This window comes from Pongo pygmaeus, chromosome 11 (assembly GCF_028885625.2).
Source record: "Pongo pygmaeus isolate AG05252 chromosome 11, NHGRI_mPonPyg2-v2.0_pri, whole genome shotgun sequence".
In the NCBI taxonomy this organism is placed as follows: domain Eukaryota; kingdom Metazoa; phylum Chordata; class Mammalia; order Primates; family Hominidae; genus Pongo; species Pongo pygmaeus.
The window spans coordinates 90,544,706-90,556,354 of NC_072384.2; the positions used below are offsets into that span (position 1 = coordinate 90,544,706).

General features: G+C 39.4%; 1 long non-coding RNA gene across 1 annotated transcript in view; it reads left to right on the plus strand.

Moving 5' to 3' along the window:
* Positions 1–8,426, plus strand: part of LOC134737704 (uncharacterized) — a 35,003-nt gene extending 26,577 nt beyond the window's left edge. Inside the window, exon 3 of the long non-coding RNA XR_010122864.1 lies at positions 6,643–8,426. This is a non-coding gene — a long non-coding RNA (uncharacterized LOC134737704). The remainder of the gene's footprint in view (positions 1–6,642) is intronic.
* The last annotated feature ends 3,223 nt before the right edge of the window (positions 8,427–11,649 follow it).

Consider the following 11,649-nt stretch of genomic DNA (forward strand, 5'->3'; position numbering starts at 1 on the left):
TCCAAGATCAGGGTGTCAGCAGGTTTTTCTTCTGAGACCTCTCTCCTTGACTTGTCTTCCCCTTCTGTCTTCACGTGGTCTTTTTCTATGCAAGTCTATGTCCTAATTATAAGGAAACCAGTCAGTTTGGACTAGGGCCCACCCCTAATGACCTCATTTTACCTCTATAAAAGCCGACTCCAAATATAGTCCCATTCAGAAGTCCTAGGGTTTGGATTTCAACATACACTTTTTAGCAGAGGGGATGGGAGAGGGGGGTTGGCGGGAGAGGTAGGAAGAGTTCAGTCCGTAACACCATATATGTCTATCTTTTTAAAAATCAAATACAGGCATTTATGTATTCTGCAAAATAAATGCCAAAATACCAGTACTGCAATTAATGTCACAGTTATTCTCATAACATAATGAGCTCAGTTGCTTAATTGCATGGTGGAAAGGTGGATTTTCTATTTTAATGGCCCCTAGAAGAGTCTCAGAGGCTACCAACTTTTAAAATTTTTTTAAATAAGAGGATCTTAATTTTTATTTTACTATATAGTTACTGTTGCCCATCTGTTTCATCTTGCCCTTGACTGGATATTCTTAATACATAGAAATGTAAATGAAAAGCTAGTTTTCAAAGGGTAATTAAAGGACTTTGGTAAAAAGGAAGAGAGCGACAAGAAATATTTGATTTAGGATGACTTGGATGACTGAAAAGAGAAAATCCAAATAGTTTTTTCCCTCTGGGTAGTCGACCAAGAAGCAAGCTCAGCATCTGAATTAGCTCAAAGGGAAAACAGACCAGTAGAAATGGGGTGTGAACTCCATAGCTAAGCTCTGGTCTGATAAAGTGACTTCCCAGCCAGGAAGCTCACACTGTTACACAGTGAGCTAAGTGTTCCCAGTCCCTCCCATCTGCCCTTAGATATGTACAGCAGCACCACAGTGGGGCTCTTTCGATTCTGCAACCAACTGTGCCAGCCCATAGAGTGCTTCACTTCTCCATGGAGCATTAACCACTCCCTAGCTTCTTCCTCCAAGTTTCCCACATTACATCTCTCCCTGGAGGCTGTCACGGGTTGGGGCTGGCACCTTTGCATTCCATCCATGTTTGCTTATTGATGAATCAATTGATTGATCAGACTTTACAGATTTCCTATCCCACCCTTTGGACAAGTCCTTTTAAGCTAAGTATCAGTTAATTCATTCTGCAAAATATGGGAAAATATGTAAAATATGGGAAGATGGTCTCTATGACTCTTTTTTGCCCTAACTTTATATAAATCTATGCTACAATTTCAGATTTTAAGGCATATTTTTTTAAATATCATGTATAGCTACAAAAGGAACTATAAATGCCATCGACTAACACATAGGGAAAGAAAAGTACCCTTTTCTTCCTAGGGTCTTAAGGCTTATTTTAGATGGGAAATTTGAGTTTACCTCAACGTTGAGTTTTCAACTCATTCCCCTGCTCTCTTTTGGGCCACTCTTGTTTATAGAGGTAAATCTAAGATCACCCTAAAACTATGTATAAGCTGAAATATTCATTATCAATGTCAGTGGCAGGTTCTCCTCCAGTGATCGGGCTATAAAACACAAATATAATTCTGAAAAGCAAAATTGTATAAATGCAAAATGACTATCTATATGATAGCATTATCAGCAAAGCTTCGCTCTTCCTCTTCTAACTAGAATTGCTAATTAATTGTTTTCTAATGCTCTTTTGTACAGCCCTGTGGAATATTTCCTTGAGACATTCACATATGCAAGGTGGCTTTGTGCTGTGTTCTCCTCCCACCCACTCATCACCCACACGCACCTGCCCTCCTGCTCCCCGCTGACTCAGCGGCCCAGCCTCCTCCCACACAGGCCCAGTGACCCAGCACCCACTCAACCACCTTCTTGTTTGTTCTCCCACAAACACACCCACTCATCTTCTCTCCTTCACACAGGTAGACGTTTTCACACTCCCACTGCTCAGCAGACAAAGCTCAAGAATGTGCTTTGGGCAGTAGTGGCGGGGCAAGGGAGAATAATTTTTTTCTAATGACCATTATGTTTTTTTCCTTGATCAACAAGCTTATCCACAAATGAGTAGTTGATAAACACTCATTTTTATGCTTAGATTATTTTTTCAATACTTCCTCTACTCAGTAATTGGATTCTCTATTTTTGAAAACTCTACCACAATGTATATGTATACACTTTGAGCATTGCAACTTGTTTCAGTGAAAACACACACCCCATCTTTTGTCTAAATTGAAATATTTCACTCACATTTTGACGTGAACGGGTGCACCAATGAGATAATGGCTTATTGGGATGGTTATTTGTAATGATGGTGTCTGAGCTATAGCTGGAATCAATAGGCTGCCTGACAAGATTAATTGGCTGTGAATTATGCTGGAGCAATTCCAGAGCCAATACCAGAAACAAGGGCCAGCCCACTCATCAAAGCCCTGCCAAGGCCTCCCTACTCTGTGGGGCTCGCCCCAGGGTAGGTGGGGAGGCCAACCTCTGCTACTTGTTTGTGTTTTTAAGGCTACTAGAAAGGCTTCCCTGAATCACCCTAATGTTGCTATCCTAATGTTCCAGAATTAAAGTCACTCCTGAGTCTTCTGAGTATTTAGAGTAAGAAGAATTAGAAAGATATTGCTGCAGTTTCTTCCCATTCATGGCAACTATTTTTATCCTTTCAAGGAGCTCAGATCATATGCCACATGGTGTGAACAGAATCTATTCTGCAATATTATGAATCCAGTCTTGAAGAGGAAATATGTGTATAATAGTGGATTTTAAGAAGTGGACTACTGAATTTGTGTTTATTTATTTATTTTTGGCTTTTTAAATATCATAGCTAATGTGAACTCCAGGAACCATTTGTCCTCCTCTTTTATCTCTCCAAGGTGTAGCACAGTGCCTGACATGTAGTAGCACTCAATCTGTGGCTGGAAACTTGCTTCAGATCCCTGGCATTTTATCTTGTCAGCACTAAGCTTTAGGGCCAATTTTATTCAACTTTATATGTACCAGTCTTTTACTCTTGATTTTGAATACAACTACTCTTTACTTTAAATTTCCACAAAAATTTGCTATGCCCTCTTATGTACTTTATCACTTTCTCTCTTGAATCATATTTAATCCTAAAGCTCTTAATGGCTCATAAGGACTTTTAAGGCAGATCTATATGATTTAACTTTGTATCCCCACCTAAAGCAAAGCTTCTCACGTAAAAATCTCCACATATAAAAAGGTGCAAGCTGGGTGCAAAAGCAAGAGACAAGTAAGTACCTCTTGGCTCATTCAACTGCCACATAGTGATAGAACTGCCACTAAGTTTCTAGTTGCTGGATTCTCGCTAAAGATGGCAGAATGAACACAGGCATATCTCTTATATCTCTTCTCTCAATAGAGAACAGGAGAGGGGTGATGAGTAGATGAGACATTTCATAAATATTTGTTGGAAAGAGAATGGAGGAAGGTTAACTGATGTAAAAGGAGAGAAAGCCATAGTCTGAAGTGTGTGCAGTGGGGTGTACTGAAGATAAATAAGGCATTTCACCTTGAAGACCTGAAGGAAGCTCAAGACTTGGAGTCATCAGTCTTGGCAGAGAGTGGGGGTGAGGTATGGAGTGCAAAGTTTGAGATAAGTTCAAAGCTTATGTATGGAACAGTCAACTACTCTTGCGCCCCAGATACAGAATATCAGCAGCCAAGCTACTCCCTCCTGCTCCAGGAGGAAATAAGAATTTTTTTTTTTAATCAAGAGACACCCAGTAGGAATGGCCTGAGCATCAGAAAAACCAAGCCTGATAGAAGAAAGAAGGCATGAGGACCTAAACAGTCAAATGAATTGCAAGTCTGCACTGGGAATGGTTGGATTATCTGTGCTCTCTCCCCTGCTACACAATGAAAGCACTATTAATCAGGCAACTAACCCCTAGGCCAATGTTTCTAAATTGTGGGTTATGAACTCAGTTATGATTAGTGGAGTATAAAATCTGTTTAATGGGTCATAACCAACATTTTCTTGGGTTGGGTTCCTTGAGAAGCAGACTTTGAGGTGGAGGTGAGAGTTCAGAACATTTATTAGGGTTTGTCCTTGGGACCAATATCTGTGGAAGGATATAGAATTGGACAAAAAGAGAATGTGAGCTGTGATGCAAGACCCAATGACTATTTCACCCAACCCCACAAGGAGCACTGAAGCTAGAATGGCTTTTCAGAGTTGTCCCACACCAGGCCAAGATGTCCAGGACTTTATTCTCTGTCATAGGCTGAATTGCATCTCCCCAAGATTCATATGTTGAAGTCCCAACACAGAGAACCTCAGAATGTAGCCTTATTTGGAAATACGCTCTTTGAAAGGATGATTAAGTTAAAACAAAGCCATTAGGATATGGCAGTAATCCAGGAGTATTTGTGTCCTTATAAGAAGAGAAAGACACACAGGGACACCCCACATGTACAAAGAACAGTGAGACTTCCAGCCACCGGAACTGTGAGAAAATTAATTTCTGTTGTTTAAGCCACTAAATCTGTGGCATTTTGTTATGGCAGCCCTAGAAAACTAATATCCCCCTCCGCCCCCCAACCCTTACTGGATGTGGCCACAGGAAGTATGACCTTGGGCAAGGCAGCTCTGCACTGAAGCAATCCCTGAAAAGGCCAACAACTGAAGAGTTCCCACCAGCAGCGGTCTCACAGTCTGGAGCAACTAGTCCCTTCATTGCAGTGTATCTAATGGATATATAATGGTCCATCACAAACATGAAAGAAAATAAAATTCAGTAGACTAGTAGAGAATGTCAGAGAGCATTCTATGAAGAGAAAGTAAATATTGTTTCACAAAACATTTTTGTCTTTATAAATATATGTGAGTGTGTTGACAGGGACTTGATGAAAAAGAATTTCTTACTGTCAGATAGGTTTGCTGGGCACAGTGGATCATTCCTGTAATCCCAGCAATTTGGGAGGCTGAGGCGGGAGGATCACTTGAGCCCAGGAGTTTGAGACCAGCCTGGGCAGCATGGCAAAACCCTGTCTGTACTAGAAGTACAAAAAGTTAGCTGGGTGTGTTGGCTGAGGTGTGAGATCACCTGAACACAGGAGGTCGAGACTGCAGTGAGCTGTGATTGCAACACTGACTCCAGCCTGGGCTACAGGAGTAAGACTCTGTCTTAAAACGGGAAAGAAAAAGAAAGAAAATAAAAAAGAAAGGAAAGGGAAGGGAAGGGAAGGGAGGGGAGGGGAGCGGAGGGGAGGGGAAGGGAAGGGAAGGGGAGGAAGAAGGAAGGAAGGAGAGGAAGAAGGGAAGAAAATAAAGAGAAGGAAAGAAAGAAAGGGAAAGGAAGGAAGGAAAGAAAGGTTCAGAAGTCACTCACCTAGGAAATAAATTAGAGGGGTTTTTTTTCCCAAAAAAGTTAAATATACAACAGATAACATGTTTTCTATACCATACAAAAGTGAAACCCATCACTCTACAAACGCCATCTACCCACACAGAGCTCTTCATCAGCTTTTGAGTGCTCTATTCTTAAATAGAAGTTGGCAAAAAAATACCATGAGGCATGTAAATCATACCTCTAACCTAAAAGAGAGGAGGAAACATGAAAAACAGAAAATGGAATACAAAGGGAAACTATAGAAAATAGAAAAATACTGTTTAAATGCTAATTTATAGCCTCAAAAATTATGAGATTTGTATCTATAAAATAAAAGCAGAATGCGATGATAAAAGAACAATTAGATAAAAAAGGAAGGAGCTCTTGGAAACTAAAAATATAATTTTAAAAACTTCAGTAGAAGGAGTAGGAGATAAAGTTGAGGAAGGCTGCTGAAAATAGAACCAAAAGATGAGTAGATTAACAATAAGAAAGGAAAGGTATGAGACTTAAGACTATCCATCCAGTAGGAACAATATCTGACTACAAGGAGCTCAAGAAAGAGAAGAAATGGAGGAAAAAGTGTACAAGAAAAGTTCCCAGAACTGAAGGCTATGTCTAAAAATCAAAGTACTCAACACAATAAATAAAAAACGGCCCACACCAAGGTACATCACTGAGATGTGTCAGACCATTGGGAATAATGAGAGAATCCCAAAAGCTTTCAGAAGAAGAAAAAATAATTAGTCTTATGCTAAGAGTAGGTATCAGAATGCATCAGACTGCTTGCTCAACTACAATATTGGACTAGAGAAAGCAATGAACAATGCCTTAAGAATTATGAGGGATAATTTCATTTATTTATTTATTTATTTATTGAGATGGAGTCTCGCTCTGTCGCCAGGCTACAGTGCGGTGGCGTGATCTCGACTCACTGCAACCTCTGCCTCCTGGGTTCAAGTTATTCTCCTGCCTCAGCCTTCCAAGTAGCTGGGACTACAGGCATGCACCACCATGCCCAGCTAATTTTTGTATTTTTAGTAGAGACAGGGTTTCACCATGTTGGCCAGGATAGTCTCGATCTCTTGACCTTTTGATTCACCTGCCTTGGTTCCCCAAAGTGCTGGGATTACAGGTGTGAGCCACTGCACCCAGCCAGGATAATTTCTTTTAAACCTAGAATGCAATACCCAGCTAAGCTATCAATGAAGTATGAGAGCAGAATAATTTCAGAGGAATTCAGAAAACTTATGTCTCATGTATCCTTTTATAGGAAGCTACTGCAGGATATGATCTAAGAAAATAAGGGGAAGAAAACAAGAAAGAGGAAGACATTGGATCCAAGAAATGGGGGATCTATCACCTTACAGATGAAAAGGAAATCTACATGATCTTTGTGAAGGTGATTTGAGCATAGCAACTCTGCAGGAAACCTGGAGAGCAACAAGCGAGATTAATACAGGACACACAGCTCTAGTAAGGATGTCACCAAGGAAATTAAAATCATTTGTTGTAGAATACTTTATGAATCTGAATGCAGTAAGAGGAGGTTTACACTTCTGGTGAAGAATAGGGAATGAATTTGTGATAGGCATGTAGAAAATTATGCAAACAAATAAAATAATAATCAACTCCTGGGAAAATAGGAATTTGTACCAAAAGTATCAATATAATCATATATATATGCCTCAGTTTTGAATAATATTTGTCATTTTAATTATGTAAAAACTGAATAATTATCGGCCGGGCACAGTGGCTCACGCTTGTAATCCCAGCACTTTGGGAGGCCGAGGCAGGTGGATCACCTGAGGTTAGGAGTTCGAGACCAGCCTGACCAGCATGGAGAAACCCCGTCTGTACTAAAAATACAAAATTAGCTGGGCGTGGTGGCGCATGCCTGTAATCCCAGCTACTCTGGAGGCTGGGGCAGGAGAATCGCTTGAACCCAGAAGGTGGAGGTTGCTGTGAGCCAAGATCGCACCATTGCACTCCAACCTGAGCAACAAGAGCAAAACTCCATCTCAAAACAAAACAAAACAAAACAACAAAAAACTCAATAATTATCAGAGAAAAACACTGTAATATAACTATATTGAAAGAATAAGAAGAGAATGTAAGAGACTAAATCCGTATCTCCCACAGAAGGGAGTCATAGATAATAATACCTGGAACTGAAAAAAAAAATCAAGAAACAGCAGTTTAAAATGTGGAGGTAAACACCAAAAGAAACAGCTGAGGCCAGGTGTGGTGGCTCACACTGAAAGACTTGAGCATGTTTGCTTTTGGGAATGGAAATGGAATTAGAACGTGCAGGTTGTACAGGGAAAAGGGCTGCTCTTTGTCTTTTAGACTTTGAGGAGCTATTTGGCTTTTAAAGCTCTGTGCATTTATAACTTAGATGGAAAATATAAACAATTTTAGAAAGAAAAATGACAATATATGTATTTTTGAGATATGGAGGCACACATTCTAAATGCTAAAAAGAGAAAAGCTTGAGAGTGGTTTCTTTTGGGGAGCAGGACAGGAGTTGATTTTCACTGTAATTATTACTAAGCCATTGATTTTATAGAGTTGTGAGGACATTACCTGGAGACAAATTTTAAATAAAAAATAAAAAAAGGAAAGTCCAGGAAGGAATTCAGGCATGAGGACATTTAAGAACTTTGAATTTTAGCTTTGTTGCTTGTATTTTCCCAATTTTAAAAATCTTTAACATCTTCCATACCAGGAGATAAGCAGTAAATGAGAACACATTTGAAAGCTCTTGGTAGACTGAAAATAACTAAGGGAGGTTCCCTTCTTTCCTCTTACAGATAAAACTTGGTTTTCAATAGTATAAACTCAATCTTTGAAAAACCCACCTCTTTCCCTAGACTCACAAGGGTGCTTCCATGACATCTTGGATATAAAAGGAATACTTAGTGTACATGTGAATAATTAAGTCATTTTTTTAAATGCCCTATGTGAAATAAGAAATGACCTCTGTGTAATTCAACTAGTCTTGCAATGAGACCCTTTCTCCAACAATAAAGTGCAATAAATAATTTACTCACATGACTTTTCTCAAGCTTTAATGATTTTTGAATGAGTCCCAGATTCCATTTTTATTTACAGCAGATTCCATTTTTATTTAACAGTAATTAGAACCAATCCACTCATTGTGGAATGCCATCAGAGCTGGGCTGTGGTGAATGGGTTAGGAGTAGGGAGTTGAGAAATTGATCCCCACAGCTCTTGGGGTAGGCAGCCCTCCTGGATCAGTAGCCTCTGGACAAGAGCAACCAAATTGTTTTACCCAGTGTTGTACAATTATGATTGTCTTTGGTTGCCATATCACAAAAAAGGTTGAGAAGCACTGCCTTGAACAGTTGCCATAAAAATCCCTTATAAGGACTGATAGTCTGATAGTCATTTAGGTAAAGTCTTGTTCATTTGTTTACTTACAAAATGTATAAGAAAATTTGCATATCTTTAAATGAGTTTTTGATGTTTCTAAATCTGAGTGGAAACATGTAACATTAGGTTTATGAATGAGTTTGAATAAAGTTCAACTACAAGTAACTTAATAGAGACCCCAATATAGTAGCTGAAACAATTTATATCATTATTCCTTCCTGTAAAAAGAACTCTGGAGAAAGCCAGCCCAAGGGTAGCGTGGTGGCCTCATTGTCTTCAGGGATCCTGGTTCCTTTCAGCTTTTGCTCTTACATGGCCAAGGTAATCTTCTTAGCAGGAAGCTAAGCCTCCTCCTCAGGGAGCTGGGAGCCAGTATGTCCACACCCCAAAAACAGGATGGAGCAGCAGGATGGAGCAACAGGATAGAGGAGGAGAAGAACAGTGCACCCTTTTCCAGGGGGGAGTTCCCAGAAATCACCATTCTATTTCCATTTGGGTCTCCCTAGTCACATGACCACACAAAGCTGTAAGCATGGATGCAAAATGTGTTCTTTTAGCGGGGTAGTGCTATGTCCAGCTTAAAATAGCAGTACTATTAGTTTGAGAGAGAAGAGGGAAAAGGGATATTTAGTAGGCACCCATGTCTTTACATGTTTTAGTAACTGCCATGTAATTCACTTCAAACAAAAACAATCTGTCCATTAGTCATTTTATATATACTGCTAGAAAGGTTAACATAAGCATTAAGGAAGACCAGTTAGCAAATTTATTGTTTGGAGTCCCAATTACATATTTTTGTTGGATTTATTAATGATTTAGGCACTGTGGATAGAGGGTAAAAAGTCAGATTCTGAAGCTGATTGCCTAGCTTCCATTAATTAGCTGTGTGACCTTGGGAAAGTTGCTTGAATGCTCTGTGCCTTAGTTTTATTTTCTGTGAGATGGAGATAATAGTAATTGTACCCGTCTAATAGAATTTTGGAGGATTACATAAGTTAATACAATACATGTAAAGTACTTAAAATAGACTTAGCTACTAATACATCTTTCTCTTGAATTAAAACCTTTTCCTTGGCCAGGCACGGTGGCTCACGCCTGTAATCCCAGCACTTTGGGAGGCTGAGGCAGGTGGATCACCTGAGGTCAGGAGTTTGAGATGAGCCTGGCCAACATGGTGAAACACTGTCTCTACTAAAAATACAAAAATTAGCCGGGCGTGGTGGTGGGCGCCTGTCATCCCAGCTACTCTGGAGGCCGAGGCAGGAGAATCGCTCGAACTCAGGAGATGGAGGTTGCAGTGAGCCAAGATCCCGCCACTGCACTTCAGCCTGGGCGAAAGAGTGAGACTCTGTCTCAAAAAATAAAATAATAATAATAATAATAAACCTTTTCCTTTAGACTCATAAGTAGCTGTGACAATCAGATTCACTCTCTTAAGAATTTCCAGGTATGCAGTATTTTCTTGGCTTTGCATTTATAGATATGCTGATCCCTAGAGTCAAACCACAGGGTTTTACTTGAGCTAATAAATGTTGTATCCCATAGTAGCATTATGAAAGGGAAAGGAGTTGGCATTGGCAAAATTGAACAATAACTGGTTTGTCTCTTTTCCCTCCCCTTCTCCCACTTCTTCTTTTTAATAGACTGTACTAATGAGATCACCTCCCTGCCCTCCACACACACAGTCTAAGTTTCCTGTTGCCCCAGGGCTGCATAGATTCTTGGTCTCTCTACCCTCTCCACCTCTCCCCTACCCATCCTCTGCACTACAGCGTGCCTTGCCTGGAGCCCTTCTCAGTTTTGCTCCCTAATCATTTCTGGCTGTTCAAAATGATGAAATTGCCCAAATTGAGGCCATTCAAAAAGCCATTTCTATGTGCTGCTTTATTATTTTCTAGGGTTTTTTTTAAGTTTCCTCAAATGTTCCCAGAAATAGAGAAGGTCTGTTTTCTTTCCAGAAAAGCAATATTTAAGATAAATTTTGATGATTAGTTGCATTTAAACTATAGCTAGTATACTTTCTCAGCTTTTTTACATAATAAAAGTTAGAATAAAGAAATCTCAGGAAAAAAAGGAAAAAATGTATCTTTCCATTAACTTGTGACTTTCATCTTTGGACCTAAGGCAACTGCTTCAGTTATTGCTCTTTCCTTTCTAGGAGGTAGGGGTAAATAAGGCCTATAGTACATGTGCCTCAACATGTTTTTTTCTGGGCAAAACTGGGAAGTTACACACATTCCTTCTGCTCATATTCTATTGACAAGAACTTAGTCATATGGCAATAACTAGATTCAAGGGAGGCTGGAAAATGTAGTCCATAGCTGGGCATCCCTGGGAGGTAGGAACTCTATTACTAAGAGGAGGAAGGGAGAGCAAATATGGAGCATGTTAGCAGTTTTTGCCACACAAATGTATCACACAGTTGCAATATAGTAAGATAATTTTATTTTGCTTTTTACTTAACATTATATCAAGAGCTTTTTTCCCATGTTACTACATGGTCTTCAGAATTATAAAGTAGTGGCTTTGTAATGATGTGTTGAGTGTGTAATCAATAATTATTTAATTCTTCCTGTTGTCAAAAGTATAGATTCTTTCCAGTTCTTCACTATTACAAACAATGTCACAATAGATCTTTTCATGAGTTTATATATATATATGTATGTATTTTATGTTTTGGGAATAATTCCCTTAGGATGAATTCCCAGAACTGGGATTACTAGGTCAAAGGGTGTGTAAACATTTTATGAGTCTTAATGTTTTTGTTCCAAATTGGTTTCTGAGAAGGCAGTTACCAATTTGTTCCCAAAAGAAAATGTGGACATTTTCTTATAAATGTGGGTGGAAGACACATTCACACATCCTTATAGGTAGGTTGTTTTCA